The sequence below is a fragment of the Pagrus major genome, chromosome 24 (assembly GCF_040436345.1).
Source record: "Pagrus major chromosome 24, Pma_NU_1.0".
NCBI lineage: Eukaryota > Metazoa > Chordata > Actinopteri > Spariformes > Sparidae > Pagrus > Pagrus major.
In genome coordinates this window covers 16,257,960-16,265,478 of record NC_133238.1, presented here as the reverse complement: position 1 = coordinate 16,265,478, position 7,519 = coordinate 16,257,960, and positions in this window count along the sequence as shown.

Here is a 7,519-nt window from a genome sequence, read left to right as displayed (position 1 = left end):
TAAGTTGATGGACTTTGTAAAATCCCACAGCTGTACTGCAAATACTTTGTTAGTTGTGAGTTTTTGAGCTAAATGTCATCATTTTAGTGATTGTGTTGTCTGTAATGAGTCCACACTTATTGTGAAAAAAAGTTATGTCAATAAATTAGAAATATTTAATGTAAAATAAGTGATTGCGTAAGTATTCACCCCCTTAAAAGTGACTGACCGAATTCAACAGAAGTCCAGTTGGTGCTAGTAGTGTCACACTTAGTGAACTTGTGATCACCTGAGTGCAGTGAATGTGTCTCAGTGACTGTAGTATAAAGACACCTGTGTCTGAAGGTCCAGTCACTGTTAATCAGTATTCATGGCTACAATTACACCATGAAGACAACAGAACACTCCAAGCACCTCTGTGAGAAGGTTACTGAAAAGTATAAGTCAGGGGACGGATACAAAAACATTTCCACGTCATTGAACATCCCCCAGAGTTCAGTTAACTCCATCATAAGAAATGGAAGGACTATGACACATGGAACAGGTCGTCCTCACAAACTGAGTGATGGTGCAAGAAGGAGGCCAGTGAGGGAGCCGACAAGACACCTATGACTCCTCTGAAGGAGTTAAAGCTTCAGCAGCTGAGATAGGAGAGACTCTGCATACAACCACTGTTGCTGGGTTCTTCACTAGTGTTGTCACGATATCAACATTTTGGTATCGATACCGGTACCAACATGTATTTCGATACTTTTCGATACTTTTCCAAATAAAAAGAGAACACAAAAAATGTCATTAATGGCTTTATTTTCATAGAAAATCTTTAAAATCTTAGAACTATACATCAGTAAATAAAATAAAATACCATAAAGACTCTGTAGTGAAAAGATAAAATGAAGGTGATACATTTGTCATACAAGCTGAGGCCTTAATTACGTTGAGATACATAACCTAAAAAATATTTTCATTAAATATAGCCTGTCTTATGTAGGACCAATGTCTTTAAATGATACGTTACATTACTATGCTGTACTCTTTATAACATATTAAATGGCTAAATATGTATGTAAAAGTGTATTACTTCATAAAGACCATGCATGTGTGCATTTACAGCTCTGGAAAAAAAATGAAGGGACCACCATTCATTTATTATAAATCAGCATGTCTAAAAAGTTTAAAAATCACTGACTGAGAATATAAATATAATATAATATAATTATATAATATATAATAATATAAATAGGCTATTTAAACCAGAGAAAGTGGTAATTGAAAAGCAGCTTTAATTTTTTTCCAGAGCTACTTTTGTGGAGAGTGAAGGGGGCTGGCGTTGCTTTTAATACTGAATGTGGCTTTTTTTTTTTCATGGGTAGGGTATCTAAGTTATTACCTGTCGTTCTTTGAACTCCTTGTGCAGGTCTGGGTGCTTGTCCTTCAAATGTTTGGCCAGGTTGGATGTGTTTCCACCCTTTGCGAGACATGTTTTATAACACCGTTTGCACAGTGGTGCTTCGGTGTTTATGACTTCGCCATGCACTTCGCGCACCTGATTTGTCCGTAAGTTGCGGAGTGGTGACGGTTGCAGCAGCTGCCATTCTCTCCCTGCTCCTCTCTCTCTCTCTCTCTTTCTCTCCATTATCTCTCCCTGTGTCCAAGCTTTCCTCCTGCTCCGTCTGTTGCTCCAGTAACTCGCTCGCTCCCTCGCTTGCTCTGACGGCGCTAAAATGAAATGAAAAAAGTACCGGTCTCATCCAAGCGCAGTATAGTACCTTTTTAAATGCGTCGGTACCGCGGTACCAATTTAGTACCGGTATACCGTACAAGCCTATTCTTCACCAGTCAAAGCTTTATGGGAGAGTCACAAAGAGAAAGCCACTGTTGAAGAAAGCTCATTAAATCTCCACTAGAGTTCATCCACAGACATGTGAGAGACTCCAAGGTCCACTGCAAGAAGGATCACCAAACACTGCACATCACCACAAACACACCATCTCCACCCTGAAGCAGGGTGGTGGCAGCATCACGCTGTGGGGATGTTTCTCAGCAGCAGGTCCTGAAGGCTTGTAAAGGTAGAGGGTTCAACTGATTAACCCTGATCCTGGAGGACAACCTGATTCAGTCAGCAAGAGAACTACGACTCGGGAGAAGATTTATTTTCCAGAAAGACAATGACCCGAAGCAAACAGAGAAAGCTACACAGCAATGGTTTAAAGACAACAAGGTGAATGTTCTGGAGTGGCCCAGTCAAAGCCCAGACCTCAGTCCAATAGAGAACATGTGGCTGGACTTGAAAAGTACTGTTCACACCTGATCCCCTCAACCTGACAGAGCTGGAGCAGTTTTACAAAGAAGAATGAGTAAAATTGCAGCGTCCAGATGTTGAAGCCTGATTGAGACTCCACACAGACTCAGTGCTGTGATCGAGCCAAAGACTTGAAGGGGCTCAATTCTTATACAATCACTTATTTTACATTATATATGTTTACTTCATTGACATCACTGTGTAGAAATCTGTCTTCACTTTGACAGTAAAGAGGTTTTGTTTTGTATATTTTTGTCTTTTGATCATGACTCCATTTGTAAAAGCAATAAAAGTGTGACACATCCAAGAGGGTGAAAACTTGTTATAGGCTCTGTAGATCAAGGTGTTCATGATGTTCATTAAGAGCTGATGTTTAATTTTTTATTTAAAGCTATTAGAAATATACAAGAATTAATTAATGTACGTCGTAATAATATTTGTACATTTGAATCTTTACATTTGGTCTGACACAGTGTTTCTTCTCACTTTAGCAGTGATTTGATTGGTTGTATCCTGTCTCTGTTTTCAACATGTTAGTCATTCAAGGCCTCTGATTGTCTGATCACCATCACGTGTCATCAGCCTGAATACATCAGTGCCTGTATGAACTCTGTTGTTCAGATGCTGAAACATGTGAAACACGTCAGATTAGATTGTACAGTGACAACTTGTTTTACAGGTTTTCAAAGAGCACCTGAATGCGTCATCAGGCAGGAGAATGAATCAGATCAAGACAAAACAAACCTCGTTACCTTGGTTTGTTGGCACGACTTCACTTCTGACTTCAGTTGTCTTCACAGTGACGGTCGAGGAAACAAACATTCAAAATGGCGTCAGTGCTGCTCAGCTCCTCTGAAGAGAAAACAGAAGAAATGAGTCAGACAGTTAATTTGAATGTTTGATTCGTAGAAAACATGTAAAAAATCTTGTTGAACTTCACTATTTGAACGGCTGCTGTCTGTTAAATTAATCACCTTATGTTCCACTTTACTCCTCGATACCTCAGCATTTTATTTCATTTTATTTTATTTCATAACTACTTAAGCATTTTATTGTATATCGTACTTTATTGTTTCTCATTGTTTCTGTATTTGCCCTTGTATTTTGATTGTATTTGTACTTGAATGTACCAGCTGCTATGGTAACCTCAGAATACAGATTTACCTTCACTTGACCCTTTAAACCACATTAACAACACGTCAGCTCGTCTGTCATTTTACACGCAGTCCTATAAAGTCACAGTGTTTAATATGTAACCAGTGTTCATCAGCTAACAACACATGGAGCTGCTGATCCACATGATCTCCTTCAAACACACAGTAAAGTTACATGTTAGTGTTTGTGACTGTGGTTCAGTTCAGGTCCAGTTTGAATGAAGTGTGTTTGACGATGAGTTCACGAGGCGCTTAAACTCGTCTCAGTTCAGTCACAGAGAGAAACTTGAGTTCAGACAGTGGACAGTTGGATTTCTCTGTTCACAAGGAAAATAGGTGTCAGAATATTTCCTTTCTTGACATTTAGTGAGTTTATCTTGTTGACTTGTTAGACTCAGGAGTGAACTGGCTGCTTTTACATCTCCAGCTGAAACTACAGGCTGTCAGACTGTCACCTCTGAGCTACAGAGTGCTGTTAGGAGACAGGACGACAGAGACAGAGACGTCTTTGACAGGACGTCAACACTGTTGTTTCTTCACTCTGGTCAGAATGTTAGCTCGTTAGCTGGATGTTAGCTCGTTAGCTTAATGTTAGCTCGTTAGCTGAATGTTATTGTAAAGTTAAATCATATCTTACCTTTAAAGGGCTGAAAGCAGCAGGTGAGAGCAAACACAGTCCGTCCTCAGCTGCTGACGGTCTCTCAGGTGTGCTTCATCACAGGAGGAGGAGCCCAGGTGAGCTCTCACACTCTGTTTACATGCCCTGATGCCTGCTGGGTCCTAGTGCTCAACCCTGTGCTGCCTTCCCCTCCACATCAATACAAGTCCTGACTGTTGTGAAACACATCAGACCTCAGATCAGACAAATTATTTTTTTAAAACATATATATATGTATATTTATATATATATATATATATATATATATATATATATATATATATATATATATATATATATATATAAATATATATATATATATACATATATATATATATATATATATATATGTATATGTATATATTTTTTTTAAAAAACTCAAATGTGTTAAAAGTCTGATAAACATGTTAAATTGCTTGTTTAAATGCAGGACAAAGTTGATTTTGAAACATGATGAGGAGCTAAAAAGGAGAAAATGTGTAAATGCAGTAAACATGAGTGATGCTGAGCAGTTGCCGTGGTTACAGATACATGTGATGTTCTGGCGCTGTCACGTTCGGTTGCACTGATCTGAACTCACAAACAAAAAGGACTCTTCCTTCCGCTGTCTTTGTGTCAGCTGTTCGAACTTCACATGTCATCACATGTCAGTCATCCAGTAAAATAAGCAACATGTAGAAGGATCAATACATTCATCAATACACTCATCAACACTTTATAGAAGCAGAGTGGAAACAATAAGTGGATCTTCTGCAGCAGCTTCTTTACTCACTGTGATAAAAAATAATCTCAAGTCTAAAGATCGGAGCCGATTCTCCACATGATCAGTAGATGGCAGTGTTGTCAAGAAGAGAAAACTGGACAGCGAAAACAAAGTTTTCAACCCAGAATGGATGGACTCATTCATGTTCATTCTTCCCACTGGAAGCACAAAACCAGTCTGTCTCATATGCTCAGAGACAGCGATACTCATAAAAAGTGTCAATGTGAAACGCCACTATGAGACAAAGCACAAAGTTTTGGGAGCAAATTTTTTTGTGTGTTGATCGTTTAATCCCATGTGCGTCTCCACTGTCTCCTTTCACATCGGTGTTCTGTGTGTGTGTGTGTGTGTGTGTGTGTGTGTGTGTGTGTGTGTGTGTGTAACGTGATGCCACGTTGGAGAAGATGGTTAGCTGCATGCAAAGATCCTGAGTCTGTGTGAAGCATAATTCAACTAACATCAAATTAGCCGTGCAGCAAAGCAAATTGCCAATAACCTGACCTAAGACCACAATAACACCCAAACAGTTAACAAACACATAGATTGAACACATTTGCATTACATCGACCAGAGTTAAACAGTCCTGTGCTTAGCCGTGCTATGCTATGCTGTGTGCTATCTAGGCACAATTAAACGTTACCAGTCTTTGAAGAAAAGGTGCTGGTGGTTCCTTGCCTGATAAGCCAAGCAGGAGAAGGTTGTAATCCCAATCCCAACAGTGCTGACCTTGCTGTGCAAAGTCTTATAAAAGACAGCAGGTGGATGAAACTGGTCGTAACTGGAGGAAACTGAGATGTAACCTGCTAATGACTTCAGGGCAGCCAGGTTTTACACTCTGTGCCAGGGAAGAAATAAATCATTCTACACAGGGGCTCTCCATTATTAAACAAATTGTCCAACAACGATCAGTGTGGTTGGCTATGGTGTTGCTTTGGCAGACACTCTGTAGCGTAGCTTTGGGAGTACACTAGCCTAACCAAACAGTATGCTGGCCTACACTATTGGCGGGTACATGCACTAATTGGAATGCAGGGCAGTAACATTCAGAGGATTGTCTCTTAAAGTCGACTCGGTTGGAAACACGTGGTAGTAACAGCTAAGAACAAAACCTCTGTTTCACAGGGCTGTGGCTCTATCTCCGGCTCTACTTCTTACTCAGGCTGAAATGCAAGGCAGTAACAGCCACATATAAACTTCTATGTATCACAGGGCCGGTGGGACGCTGTGATTAACACGAGGAGCATTTAAATTTTCATCAAATTCTGACAGCTTGACTACAATGCAACAAATACGGGATATTCACATGCTGAACTGAAATTCTTACAATTTCTACAGAGCACTTTCAACTTGAATCAAAAGCAGCAATAGCAAATGGCTCAAAGTGGCAGTTAATAACCTAAAAGATTTTGGTTAATCCATTTGGTTATAAATTTGATTGATAAATCAATTCTTACCACAACGCAACTGTTTGTAAGTACAAATCAACGTCTACTCCTGTAATAGACTAGTGAGGTTCAATGTAAAGACTTTTGGCTAAAGGGTTCAAGATGTGAAACTCAAATTTCAGCACTGTCCAAATTATGCTGAAATTAATATTGCACAGTTATGAATGACTGCCAACAGTACACTGCCTCACACGGGGCACCATATGTAGTGCGTTGAGCAACATTATTAGGAAGTTTATGGTTAAATATGTCCATCAATAATAATTAATGATTATCAGGGATAATTATTAGTTATGATGAACAATAAGATACGATTTTCAATAGATCACTGTTTACACAGTTTACTGTCGCTTTACAACTTTGTTCACAATGAAACTTTACAATTAAAGCTACAGACGAGTCAATGTTTCCTGTTTCTGACATTTCACTAATATTTCTGGATTTTATTGGAACAAGAGCCAGAATTCAAAACAACACACGATAGAAAGTACAAGTCAACGCAATTTCCACAATTTAATGGAAGAAGTTTAAAATGTAAATGAAGAATCTTTTCAATCACTTTGAATCGTTTTTCACCTAGCTAACAGAAATGCTACTCTACACCTAGCTAACAGTGCTTCTGCTCTACACCTAGCTAACAGTGCCTCTGCTCTACACCTAGCTAACAGTGTCTCTGCTCTACACCTAGCTAACAGAAATGCTACTCTACACCTAGCTAACAGTGCCTCTGCTCTACACCTAGCTAACAATGTCTCTACTTATACATAGCTTACAGTGTGTAGCTAGCTAACATTAACTGCAGTCTGTAGCTAGCTAAGGAGACACACACATGAGCAGAGTGTTTCCTCCTCTCCTCCAACAGGTTGGTTTGTCAGCCTCCATAGTTTAGGTGCTGGGGTTGTGTTATTTTAGTTCACTGTGTTAGTTTGGGACGGAGGTCGCCGCTGGTTCAGTTGTTCCTTTTCTTTGTTTTAGGATCAGTCTTCATCGAGGTGGTTTATGGGGAGACGCGGGGAACGACGGCCCACTGCCTGGTTGGTCCAGCGTCTTCCCATCTTTTGTTCCTTTCAGCCCCTTTTTGTTTGTTCCTGGGTTTCTTTTGGGAATAATTTGAATGATGTAAGAAAAGCTGTGAGTTAATTATGAACCTTGTGTCTGGTGTCCTTCATATGTTGCATCCTCCAGCCCCTTCTGAGCCTCAGCTCTGACTTTTATGAA